A 14811-nucleotide genomic window follows, 5' to 3' on the forward strand; every position below is an offset into this window, starting at 1 on the left:
GTTAGTGCATATTCCACCCTCTGAAAGCTCAACTGCACACTCCCCTCACCTTGGAGGATGCCCATAACTGGTCCCTCTTGACTGGGGAGGGTGAGAACAAGGAGAGCTCTGAGGCAGTCTGAGATTTCCAGTCCCACTGTCTGTGTCACAGTCTAGAAGCCATATGGTCAGCAAGTGGTGCAGGCAGATAAACAACAGGTACACACAGTAAGGATCAGGTAGCCATGTTCCTACCCGTGATAACCAGTTCCTGTCATTTTAACTCCAACTCCAGGTAAAAAAAAAAAAATGACCCCATCAAGGACACTTTGATTTACACACACACACCACATACCCACAGCCCCCATTCTCACGGGAAACCTAAGCCCCAAAGGGACAGCCTAGTCTCTGAGCATCAGGAAGAAAAAAAGAAGAATGTCAACCCCCCTGGTTCTGGCTGGCCTCAGAGAAAAGCCTTCTAGGCTGTATTACATAGGCCCTGAGCCCCATCATCTACAAGCAAAGACCAACAAACCTCTTTTGAAAGTTCAAAGAGATGATGGTTGGGAAAATTTTGGAGTGGGGATATGACCCTGAAACCCCTTCCCTTCTTTTGCGGGAAGCACAAACCCTCCTGCCTCATGAAGCTGGTACTGCTCTCCCTGACAGGTCATGCAAGGACAAGTATGCCACCAGGAGGATGAGCTTACTTCACTACCCATTCTCATCACATTTCTTATTTTCTGTTTTTTTTATATTGGAGGATTGAACCCAGGGGTACTTTATCACTGAGCTACATCCCTAATCCTTATTTTATTTTTTATTTTGAGACAGGATCTCAGTTGCTAAGGGTGACCTCTAATTTGCAATCTTCCTGCCTCAAACTCCCAATTATAGGCATGTGTCACCATGCTCAGATTCATAATATTTATTTATTCACTTATTTAACAAACATTTCTGGGGGCCAAAAAAATGCATTGGGTACTTAAAATACAAAATGAATATGGCAAAGTTTGAAATACATTTGATTCAACGTTAATATCAGAGGTAAACTTTAAAATTATCAACCAAACAATAAAATTGTGGTACCTCACACCTTCCATGAGGGGTTGTTTTTTTTTATAAGAGAAAATTCTCCATGGTTAATTAGAGAATTCTCTAACAGTTTTGAGGGGAGAAAATAACCTGCTCTTTGCTTAGTCCCTTGGTGGCTTCCCCTCATCTGAAAAATTGTTGCCTGGAAAGAAACTTATACAGGTGTGCTTGAATTATGATGGTGTCACATCCCAATAAACCCAACAAAAGTTGAAATGTCCTAAGTTACAAATGCATTTAATACACCTGACCTACCAAACATCTAGCTCAGTGCAGCTCACATTAAATGTGCTCAGAACACTTGTATTAGCCTACAATTGTACAAAATCATCTAACACAAGCCTACTACATAATAAAGTGTTGAATATCTCAGGTAATTTATTGAGTATTGTACTGAAAGTAAAAAAAATTACCAGTACTTTTCCACCAATGTAAAGTTGAAAAATTTTAAGTCCAACCATGTAAGTCAGGAACTGTGTGTATATGACCAAGAAAAAGGCAAATGATAGTGGATCCCTGCAATAAGGCTCCCACCCCCACCCCCACCCCCAGTGTCTATACCTTTCCTTCCAATAGCCCAGGGAGCTAAGACTTTCTCCTAACAAGAATGTTTTCTAAATGAATCACCTCTTATTCTTATTAATGTCTATGAAAGGATGAATAGCCACTTGTATTTCAGGAAATTCCCCGGATCCTATTTCCTGTTATGGGAGGAGCTCACTTGCAAATCATACCTGCTACAGAAGACCCTGCTATAGTGAAGAGGCAAGGCCACAATAAAAGCATGCCAGGTCAAATGCCAATTTCTTAGCAGTATTAGGAAAGGGCAGGTAGCAACATTTTCATCAACTATGAGCTACACATGGGATGGTCCCATAAGAGTTACAATGGATCAGTGGTAAAGAATGAAATTATGTCATTTGCCAGTAAATGGATGAAACTGGAGACTATTGTGCTAAGTGACATAAGCCAATCCCCAAAACCCAAAGGCTGAATGTTCTCTCTGATATGTGGATGCTGACAAACAATAAGGTTGGGTGGGGTGGGGGACAGAAGAGTAGAAGTTCATTGTAATAGACAAAGAGGAAGTCAGGGCAGGGAGAGGAGGTGGGGGTGGGGATAGGAAAGACAGTAGAATGAATCAGACATAACTTTCCTATGTGCATGTATGAATACACAACCAGTGAAACTCATCATGTACAGCTGCAAAAAATAGGATCCTAATTATTCACCATGTATGTATAATATGTCAAAATACACTCTACTGTCATCTGTATCTAAAAAGAACAGATTTTTAAAAGATTATAATGGAGCTGAAAAATTCCTATCTCCTAGTATTTTTACTATACATTTTCTATGTTTAGATGCACAAATACTTACATTGGTATTACAGTAGCTCACAGTATGCAGTATAGTAACATGCTATATAGGTTTGCAGCCTAGGAGCAATAGACTATACTATATAGGCTACACCATCTGGGTTTCTATATGTAACCTTTCCTAATTGTAGCATTATAATTATACATATTAGTGGGATTGTTATGCCATATTTGTATATATACACAATTTGTTCAGTCTCCTTCTCTAGTACTTTCCCTTTCCCTCTCTTCCCTCCCCAATCTACTCACATTTTGTCCTGATTTCCTTCCTATTATTATTTTAAATAGTGCACTATTATTATTTTGTATATAAGTGGAATTATTTGTGGCCTATTTGTACATGAACAGCATAATTTGGCAGATTTTGTTATCAGATACTTTCGATGATCTCCCCTCCTCCCTCCTTCTGAATCCCCTTCCCTCTACTTTATTGGTCTCCCTTCTATTTTACTCAGATCCCCCTTTGTTTTTATTCCCCCCCTTTTTTTAAATCTTTTTTGGTATACATAACTTTTGTTGTTCTCACAATGATGAAATCTCCATGTTTAAGCAACACATCATTGTATGAAGATACTATTTTGATTCAATGATCATCACTTTCACTCCTTATTTTTCCTTTAGTTTCTTGTTTTAGGTTGTTCCCTGACAACATTGGGTTGTCCCTGGACAGATTTCAAGGTGAACATGGCTGAGTTTCTGCTTATCTTTTATCACTGGGCACCTTCTCCAGCTTCCTGAGATAGAACAGAGGGCTTTAAGATACTTGAGCCATTACACACAGAGGGCAGCATCCTGGAGTTAATGTACACTTTGAATTATTTTAACCAGTAAATTTTTTGCCTATCAACAGCAGAATCTAAAATAAGAATTCCAAAATTTAGAATGATTGGCTTAATAGATTTCCCCAACTCCTTCTTCAAACAACAACATGAAACAGCAAGTAACCCCTTCCATTATACATTATGGATAGTGTGCCTCTCTTTAAAAATGGCCTGAGAGAATGGGACCCAAGGTGCCATTCTGTTAGTCAAATGTTATCTATTTAACCATTCTGGTTGTCACTGCATAATGAAAATTCAAATGTGTCTCTATTCAATGCATAAAAAAAGAAAGCTCTTTGGGGCATGTCTATGACAATGTTTACTCAATTTATTCTTGGCCCTTGGGGTGGTACTCAGTTTTTCTGAAAGCAAAGGTGGATTCGTGGTAGCCTGTAGGAAAAGAAATAGTGAAAATACACTATTTGGATTCGTTCACTCAGTTAAAACTACAAATTAATTGAAACCAAGGAAAGCAATATTGCTGAGGATGCGTTTATAGACAACAGCAAAATTCAAGCTGACTTGGGTTGGAGTATAGCTTGGTGATAGAGTGCTTGCCTTGCATGCACCAGGCACTGGGTTCCATTCCAGAACTAGAAAAAGAAAATCAAAACTGCCTGCTGACTAGCCCTGGGCCCAAACTCAACACCACCCTTCAGCATAGCTGACAGAGAGAAAGGCTGCCTTTTAAAGGAACAAAGCTATTCGAGGAAGCCAGTCAAAGATACTAGAAGAAACAGATTAAATATAGATAGATGAAGAATATTTACTAGATGGAAATTATGGTTCCACAAAACAAGACCTAAAGAAGAAAGATGCCCTCGGCAAAGGATTATGGTATAACAAAAGGTATTTAAAAGTAAATTTAAATCCTTAATAAAATATTAGCACACTGCATTCAAAAACACATGAAAAAGATAATACACCATGATCAAGTGGGTTTCATTTTAGGGACACAAGGTTGGTTCAACATACGCAAATCAATGAATGTAATTCATCACTTAAACAAAATTAAGAACAAAAATCACATGATAATTTCATAAAAGACCGCTGATAAAATCCAACACACATGCATGTTAAAAATGCTGGAGTAGTGGAGATTGAAGGAACTTACCTCAACATTATAAAGGCCATTATGACAAACCCAAAGCCAACATCATACTAAGTGGAGAAAAATTAAAAGAATTTCCTCTAAATTCAGGAACAAGACAAGAATGTCCACTCTCACCACTCCTACCCAAAATAGTCCTCAAACATTAGCCAAAGCCATCAGGCAAGAAAAGGAAATCAAAGGGATACAAATAAGAAAAGAATAAGTCAAACTATCTGTTTGTCAAATATGATCCTTTATCTAGGAGATGCAAAGTACTCCACCAAAAGACTTTTAGAAAGCTTATAAATTAGTTTATCAAAGTACCAGGATATAATATCAATACCCAGAAATCAATAGCTTTCCTATACTACAACAGTGATTCAGCCAAGAAAGCAATCAGCAAAACCATCCCATTCACAGTAACCTAAAAAAAATTAAATATTTTGTAATTAATCTAACCAAGGAAATAAAAGAGCTATACAATGAAAATTACAGAACATTAAAGAAAGAAATAGAAGATGACCCTAGAAGATGGAAAAATACCCCATGTTATTGGATAGGCAGAATTAATAGTGTCAAAATATCCATACTACAAAAAGCAATATACAGATTCAATGCAATCCCCATCAAAATACCAATGATTCTTCACAGAATTAGAAATTTTTTTAAAAAATTCATTTAGAAGGATAAGAGACCCAAAATAGCCAAAGCAATACTAAGCAAGAAAAGTGAAGCAGGAGGCATCATGATACCTGATCTGAAATTATACTACAGATTTATAGTAACAAAAAAGAGCATGGTATTGGCATCAAAATAGACATGAAAACTAATGGGACAGAATAGAAGACACAGAGACAAATCCCCATATCTATAACCATATCTGATATTTTACAAAGTTACCAAAAATGTATGTTGGAGAAAAGGGATCCTTTTAAACAAATGGTGCTGTATAAACTGGATTGCTATATGTATAAAAATGAAATTAGACTCCTCTTGCCCTGCACAAAACTCAAATTGAAATGGATCAGAGACTTAGAAATTACACCAGAAACCTTGTAATTGCTAGAAGAAAACATAGGATTAACACTCATCATATAGTTGAGGGCACCAAATTCCTTTACAAGGCCCCCAAAGCACAAGAAATAAAACCAAGAATCAATAAGTCAGATGCCATCAAACTGAAATGCTTCTGCACAGCCAAGAAACAATTAAGAGCATGAAGAGAGAGCTACAGAATGGGAAAAAATCTTGGCCAACTACTTCTCCAATATGGGATTAATATCCAGAATATACAAAAACTTAACACCAAAAAGTAACCTAACACGATCAATAAATGGGCAAAAGAGCTAAACAAACTTCTCAAAAGAAGAAACACAAATGGCCAACAAATGTATGAAAAATATTCAACATCTCTAGCTAACAGGAAAATGAAAATCAAAACTACACTGATTTCATCTCACTCCAATCAGAATGGCAATGATCAAGAACATGAACAATATATGTTGGTGAGGTTGTGGGGGGAAAGTGATACTTGTACATTGTTGGTGGGACTGCAAACTAGTACAAACACTCTAGAACGCAGGGTAGAGATTCCTCAGAAAACTAGAAATGAAACCACCATATGACCCAGCTATCCCACCCTTGGTATTTTCCCCAAAGATCTAAAACTGGCATACTATAGCAAAATAGCCTCCTCAATGTGGAGAGCAGAAAAATTCACACTTGCTAAATTATGGGATCAACCCAGATGCCTGTCAATAGATTAATAGATTAAGAAACTGTAGACCCTACATCTAAAAAAAAGTAGGCCCTAATCACCATCATGTGGGATTAGGCCCCAACTTCCTTAATGAGACTCTTGTGGCACAAGAATTAAAATAAAGAATCAATAAATGGGATGGACTCAAATCAAAAAGTTTCTTCTCAGCAAAAAAAAAAAAAAAAAAAAAAAAAAAAAAAAAAAACAATCTGTGAGGCAAATAGACAACCTACATCTTGGGAGCAAATCTTTACTCCAGATAGAGCACTAATCACTAGGGTATATAAAGAACTCAAAAGCTAGAACCAAAAAAAAAAATAACCCAATCAATAAATGGGCCAAGGACCTGAAGAGACACTTCTCAGAAGATGATGTACAATCAATCAACAAACACATGAAAAATGTTCATCATCTCTAGCAATTAGAGAAATGCAAATCAAACCACTCTAAGATTTCATCTCATTCCAGTCAGAATGGCAGCTATTATAAAAACAAACAACAATAAATGTTGGCAAGGATGTGGGGGAAAAGGTACACTCAAACATTGCTGCAGGGACTATAAATTGGTGCAGCCATTATGGAAAGCAGTATGGAGATTTCTTAGAAAATTGGGAATGGAACCACAATTTGATCCAGGTATCCCTCTCCTTGGTCTATTCCCAAAGGACTTAAAAACAGCATACTACAGGGATACAGCCACATCAATGTTAATAACAGCACAATTCACAAATGTTAAACTGTGGGGCCAAACTAGATGCCCTTCAGTGGATGAATGGATATTAAAAATGTGGCATATATACACAATGGAATATTACTTAGCAATAAAAGAGAATAAAATCATGGCATTTGCAGGTAAATGGATGGAGTGAGAGAAGATAACGCTAAGTGAAGTTAGCCAATCCCCAAAAACATATGCCGAAGTTTTCTTTGATATAAGGAAGCTGATTCATAGAGGGATAGGAAGGGGGAGCATGGGAGGAATTGATGAACTCTAGATAGGGCAGAGGGGTGGTGGAAGGGTAAAGGAGGGGGGCATGAGGTAATTAATGATGGATGTAATGATCATTATTATCCAAAGTACATGTATGAGGACACGAATTGGTGTGAGTACACTATGTATACAACCAGAGATATGAAAATTTGAGATCTATATATGATGTAACAAGAATTATAATGCATTCCGCTGTTATATATAAATATAAATAAATAAATAACAATAAATAAAAGAAACTGTCACACACACACACACACACACACAAAATGGAGTTCTAGTCAGCCATAAAAAAGAATTATGCCATTTGCCAGCAAATGGATAGAAATGGAGAATATGATGCTAAGTGAAATTAGTTGAACTCAGAAACTCAAAGGTTGCATTTTTTTCATATGTTGAAGCTAGAGTAAAATAAAGGAAAGTGGGAGGAAGAATAAGATAACATAAAAAGCCCATCAAATACAAATTAATAGATGATCAAAAGGAAGTCTAGTAGAATAGAGGAAGGAGAATGATATAGGAGAGGAAATAGGAGAGAAAATGGGTTATCATGAATTTAAATAGATTTCCATGCATGTAAGAATTTGATGGGATTAATCCAACTACTATGTATAACAATAAAGCTCTACATTTTTAAAACGTGAGTTGACAGATATAGGGAGAAAATTTTATTTCTTAATGCCTCTGATGGAGCTCTTTTGTCTTCCAGCTGATTTAGTCATTCATGGTTAAACTGGTCAATGAAATGTGCTCCCTGTTTGAGAATTGTTTTAACTAGAAACATTACAAAAGAGCACTCAATTTTAAGAGAAAATAAGTAAAATACTGTCTGAACAATCCTCCAAGTGAGGAAAGAATGACATCTGAATCTTATACAGAGCCAAAACATCATACATGTAAACAACTTGAAAGCACAGCCTGGAAAAACTACTAAGGATGAACTCGCATCAATCAGGTTTTGTATAACACAATTTCTATTTACCAGCTACTGAGACAAAATCAAGTTTGTCACTACATTGTACTCATAAGCTATTTAATTAACTCATCCTTATTCCTAATCTTATAATTTTCTATGAGTGGCCTAGAGTGATGGTACTTTTTCTCTACAAGTTCTTCTCCTCTAGGGTCCTCTGGTGTTAATATACTAATAGCACTCTGCAACTTCAAGAAAACCATGTGGAATGTATATTTCTCAAACTCCTATGATCATAAAACACTTCTCTTATTGACTATCTCATGGACCTGAGTCTGTAAAATGAGCCTTATTATTAGCTGTTGAGCATCAGGTGCTCATGTCATAAACCACTATGCTAGGAATAAGATTCCATAACAGTGACATTATATGACAGGGAAGTAGCTATCATTTCTCCATTCATCTAGTATTTACAGAGAACCCCTATTTTAGCCATCATGCTAGTTAACAGAGAATCAAAGCAGAATAAAGCACAGGTGAACTATTGAGGAGCTCATTGGAGAGTCAAATCAATAATTATGCAATGTCATGTTTGCTGCAGTAGGTGTACAAATGAATCGTGGTAAGACTTTAGGGGTAAGTGAAAAAATAAGTGATGCATCCCAAATTTGCACATATTTCATAACTGTACTCACATTTGAATGCAGGGGGCTTATGATTGGAATGTGACATGTTACTACCTGCCCTGCTTAGAAGACACATGTGTCATTGGGTAAGTAAAGTAGTGCCAGGAGATATATCCCTGCATGAACGCCCATGGAGCTGGGTGCAGTGGTGCATTCTTGTAATCCCAGTTACTCAGCACTGGGGATGTAGCTCAGTGGTAAAGTGCCCCTGGGTTCAATCCCCAATAAAAAAAAAGTGAGAACAATAAAAGCACTATCCTTTGTGACTTTCCAGTACTAGAAGTCACGGTATAGCTGTTTACAAAAGGTTATAACCTGATCAACCCAGTGTAAGTTAAAAATATCATTGAGTTGAAGATGCATTGGATATACGTAATCTACTGAACATCCTAGCTTAGCAGTACAGTACACCATAGATGGCTGTTTACCTCATAATCCTGGGGCTGACTGAGAATTGTGGCTTGATGCTGCCGCGAAGCATCTCAAGAAAAGATCATACAGAATTTTTCTATTCTCTAGAAATGATCCAGATTCAAAATTCATGATTTATACTGAATATGTATTGCTTTTGCATTATCATGAAAAAAAATCCCTTACTAAATCATTGTAAGCTCCAGACACAACCTTCTCATGCAGGAGCTTCCCAACCCCCACGATGTTAGGATCTCCAAACCCATGTCCCAGTGTTACCCAGCCATTCTGAAGTTCCCTCTTGTCTTCTCAAGGCAACTTCTCTCTTGACAGATGGGTCTCTGGAGTTTTCACACTCTGGTTCCTAGGTAGGACACCCCTGGCTGTAGGTGCGGCTCCTGTCCTGGCCTCAACGCAACAAAACCTGTGCTCTTCTTCATCACAGTGATGAGTGGGAGTTTCTTTTCTTCTCACTAAAAACTATGAAGAAGGCTGGGGGATAGTTCAATGGTAGAGTACTTGCCTAGCATGTGCAAGGAATAGGTTCTATCCCTAGGACCTCCAAAACAAAACAAAAACCATAAAGAACCCCAGCAGTCTCATATCCTTAGACTTTCTGTTCATATTTTACTTGTTTTACACCCTTAGTATCCTATCTACTCTTCCTTGACATATTTTTCTTGAAAGTATAGATCCAGAAAAAAAACATGAGCAACGCTGCTTAACACTGGGCCTGCCTTTAAAGTCTTTATTCATGGCCCTTAGCTCTGTCAGGACCCTTGGTATTCTCTTCACCACTTGGAGCAGTCTCCCCAACAGAACTTGACCTGAGATGATAGCTGGTGGCCACTGTGCTCAAATGTCAGGGCTAGTAGGGTGCTACTTGGTTCTGGAGATGGCAGTCAGTGCCAGGTGGCTTAGGCATTGTCTTCCCAGAGAGACCCCTGGAAGTCTCATCAAAATAAGCTGCTCCCACAGTGCACACTCCAAGAGCCTGGGTAGGCCCCAACATGGCTCCATTCTCAGTGGCAGTCAGCTTGGACAGTCACTAAGGGAACCCACACCAATTTGCTTTGTAAGGCAAATAGTGCTTTGGACTCTGAGAATGCCATGTCTCTCAGAATGCAGTGGCCCTTTGTTGCCAATTGCTTTAATGTTGTGCTTCAGATAGGCAGAATTCCTGGTAAATAAATACTTCAACACTAGTACAGCACATTTTTTATTAGTGCATTATAGTTATACATAAGAATGGGTTCATTTTGACATGTTCAAACATGCATGGAATATAATTTGCCCCATTTCAATATCCAGTTCCTTTCAAAACATTAAGAATGGCTATCACATTTGATTAGAATTATTTTCTGCATTGTTAAGTTTTCCAGAGGGAGCAATTTTGGCAACAATATTCTCTGAGCTCTTCAATTTGCACCCTTTGTATAACAAGGTCAGTTTTGCTAGATAAAAAATTCTTGGCTCACAAAATTTTTCTTTGTAAATATATATATTATTCTATTTTTGTCATAAAGTATTTAACTTTAAGACAAAAGTATTTAAATAATTTTTATTAAAGTATTTAATAATTTATTTTTCTCGTATTCTTTTTGAAGAAATGCCTGAAGTACTTTTTTTTTCAAACTTCAATAACTCTAATAGAGATAAATATTAGCCATACTAATTTAATTCTTAGGGACATACTATATCAATTTGCAATTTTAAATTACTTCAGGAATATTCTTTGAATTATTAAAAATTGTTCTAGAATTATTATTTGTTCTGAACACTTGCTTTGATTTTCTTTAAAAAGTCTATTATATACTTTGCCTGTTTTTGATGTTTATACCCTAAACTCCTATAAGTTCCTCCTCCTAAGGTATTTCATCAGTTACTGAATTTGTTTTCCCTCTATAATTTTCATTTCAAAATTTTTAGTTTTTAATTCTTTCTCATCATCCCATTTTGAATTTTTCTAATTTTGATTGCTGTTCTTTCATGTCTTACAAGTGACTTTCCTAAGGTATTTAAATGTACTTTGAAATAGTAGGTTATATCTATTTTTTGAGTGTTATCTTTTTGGTGTAACTTCAGTGTGCACAGAGATGCTATAAAGTTCCCTAAATTTTAATTTTTTCTTGTGCTAACTTGTATAGGATTTGAGTATACTTTTCTATTGCTCATTTTTTTTTAAACTTGAGGCCAGCTTCAGCAATTTAGCAAGATCCTGGCTTAAAATAAAAAATAAAAAGAACTGGGGATGTGACTCAGTGGTTAAGCACACCTGGGTGCAATCCCTAACCATATATATGTATATGCATAATCTCCTGGACTTTTAATGCATTTATTGTTCATGAAGAATGTAAGCATCAATTGGTCAATTCTTGTTATGTTTAATCTTACATCTTTTATATATTTTGTACAATATATGTATTTTATATATCCCTGTTGCTCAGACATAGTTTCCTATTGAAGATATAGAGCAGGGGTTGGCAAATTTTTTCTTTAGTGAGTAAGGTGGTTAAGTATTTTAGGTTTTCTGGTATATATTATTCCTGACAATGCAATGAACTCAGCCACTGCTGTAACAGAACACAAAAACAGCCAGAAACAAATGTCAGCGAATGGGCATTAAACTTTACCCAAAAGGGTGTTTTTCAAGATGGCAGAATAGAGGAAGTTGCTTTCCTGGCTGCTCTGTGGCATGAAACCAAGAAAGCCAGATAAGTAGCTTCTCAGCAAGATAGGTGAAAAAAAAAAAAAGGGACTTTATTGGGAATTAGTACTGGACATTCAAAGCAGATCCAGGACACAGGAGATCGGATATAATAAGGAAGAAATCCCCAGTGCCACCATGGTGGCAGGCAGAGTAGTCCCCCATGCAAAATGGAGGGATAAGGGAATTAATGGAACCCATATTTTTGGGAGGCTTGAGGCATGTCTGGATACTGAGAGATCAGAGATCAAAGACATGGCTCCACTAAACTGAAAGGTGTTTTGCACAGCATCCTTGTGTGGTAAAGTGTATCCCTCCTGGAGAGTACAAAGGAAGGAACCATTCTGCAGCCTCAGCATGGGGTCCAGCTGCTGAGGGGAGCTGATTCCTGGCAAACCCAAACTTAGCCAGAAATACAGCCCTGGCAAACCCACACCAAACATAGAGTGTGCCTAAGTGACCAGGAGAAAATCAAACACAGAGAGCAATTTACATCCTGTAATACAGATCTTGGAAACCCACTTGGTTTTCTCCCTCCCCCTCCAATCCAGCCACTTGCATGACCAACCGGGAGAGACAGGCCCTGTTGGGAATTTGCAAGGGCAGGGGCAGGAGTGATTAAATTCAGAGACTGAACCAAAGAACCACAAAGACCACAAAACACAGGGTCTGCAGGTGTCAGAGGGAACTAAGGATTAGCTCTTCCACTGCACAAGTGGAACCAAGGTGAGATCCTTAGGGTGGAGTCTCCTAAATGTGGACCAGCAACTGCTAAGCCCTGGAGGTGCGCTGATTTAAAATCTTCAGACCAATAGCCATTCAATGACGAACCTGGAGCATATGGAAGCCTAAATCCTGCCTCCAGGAGCTCTATGTACAGCATTTCCATTCACAGAACATACCAGTGACCCCACCCTGAGGTTGGGGCTGATATCACACTCTAGTCCACCCTACCTAACATTGCTGAGAAGGGGAGCCGAGAGTATTTTGAACTCCAACAGAAACAATTCTTTAACTTTCATTAAGATCTCTTTTTTTCCCCTTTTAATTTTTTTTTTCTTCTCTCTGTTTAATTGTAACCTAAATGGTTTTTGGACACTTATACATACTCATATTTGTTTCTTTTTTTCTCATTTCTAGCATTTTTCATGAATCAGTATTTTGAGGACTAGAATGTTTATTAGTATATATAAGTTTTGTATTCTTTTTTTGTTGTTTTTACTATACTTATTTTTTCTTTCACTTGTTTCCCTAGATTCTCTCTCTTTTCTTTTGCTAACAGCCAATTTCTATTGTTCTTTCTCTCACTCTTCCTTTAACTTTTTACTTCTATTTTCTCTCCTCCAGCCTCATAATCATACATCACTTCTGTTCTTTCCCTGTTCACTATTCGAAATTGTAAACCTTTTTGCAAATGTGCAGTTTTTATGATGAGAAATAACTGATCTCATCACTTCTGTTTATTGTGACACTTAAAATTACAGATATTGAGTGTTGCAGGTCCCACTTAGCCACTTTGTCCACTGTCACCTCCATGTCTGCAAATGCCACCACTCGCCAACATCTCAGACCAGCAGCAGCTGCAGCTCTTACCACTGAAGGGGTTCAGCCTGACAAGGAAAATACCCCCCAGCCCTCAGTGGGACCTGAATTCTAGTCAGTAAGACTGCAAGGAGCATCTTCTAGGAGCCCATGGAGCTGAAAACTAAAGTACTGCCCCCAGAATGGAGGATGAACCACTATACTGAGTGAGAACCCTCACTGCTTTGTCTTCTTTCCTATCGGATACCATGATATTTGGCAGATTTCTAAGAAGGCTGAAGGTTCCTTTTTGACAGATGGGGAGATGGCTATTTCCAAGGACATTCTATACTAGGAAGCCCTGAAATCTGAGGAATGATATTTTATGTCTCATATTATGAATTTCTTTGCAGCAAGTGATGGCATAGTAAATGAAAATTTGGCGGAGTGATTAAGCCAGGAAGTTCAAATTACAGAAGTTCACTGTTTCTATGACTTCCAAATTGCCATGAAAAACTACGTTGTGAAATGTATAGTCTCCTTATTGACACTTAAAAGATTTCAAAGGGAATTTCTCTTCAATGCCATTGAAACAATGCCTTATGTAAAGAAGAAAGCAAATTGGGTCTTGCATTGGATTGGGGACAAAGAAGCTACCTACAGAGAATGTGTTGTAGCCTTTGCGGTTGTGGAAGGAAACTTCTTCTATGTTTCTTTTGAATCAATATTCTAGTTCAAGAAACAGGGATTGATGCCTGGCCTAAGTTTCCAGTGAACTTATTAGCAGAGATGAGGGTTTACTTTATGACTCTGCCTGCCTGATGTTCAAACACCTGCTACACAAACCATTGGAGCAGAGAGTAAAAGAAATATTTATCAATGCTGTCAGCTTAGAACAGGAGTTTCTCATGGTGGCTTTGCCTGTGAAGTTCACTGGGATAAACTGCACTTTGATGAAGCAGTATATTGAATTCGTGGCAGACAGGCTTATGATGAAGCTGGGCTTTAGCAAGGTTTTCAGAGTAGAAAATTCATTTGACTTTATGGAGAATATTTAACGGAAGACAAGATTAACTTCTTTGAGAAGAAAGAAGGTGAGTATCAGAGGATGGGAGAGATGTCAAATCCAACAGGGAATTATTTTATCTTGGATGCTGACTTCTAAATGAACAGAAGATGGGATCTTGTTTTGCTGATTTTTTTTCTCCCTTATTACCCCCACAAAGAAATCGACTAAAATGAATTCAACATTTTACCGTCATGTATATCTAAAAAAGAATTTTAAATTTTTAAAAAATACTTTTTAAAAAAGGCAACAGCTCAGATATGGCCAAGAAGTCATAGTGTGCTAACTACAGAGTGATTAACAGATGTACAGAAAGATTAATTTTAAATAGTTATCATGTATCTTGACTTCTTAATGAATTTTCTAATTTTTGCAGTAGTTTATTATTAT

General features: G+C 37.4%; 1 pseudogene; it reads left to right on the forward strand.

Moving 5' to 3' along the window:
• The first annotated feature begins 13525 nt into the window (after positions 1–13525).
• Positions 13526–14520, forward strand: LOC113199104 (ribonucleoside-diphosphate reductase subunit M2 pseudogene; annotated as a pseudogene).
• Positions 14521–14811: the final 291 nt, after the last annotated feature.

Source organism: Urocitellus parryii, chromosome 5 (assembly GCF_045843805.1).
Source record: "Urocitellus parryii isolate mUroPar1 chromosome 5, mUroPar1.hap1, whole genome shotgun sequence".
Classification (NCBI taxonomy): domain Eukaryota; kingdom Metazoa; phylum Chordata; class Mammalia; order Rodentia; family Sciuridae; genus Urocitellus; species Urocitellus parryii.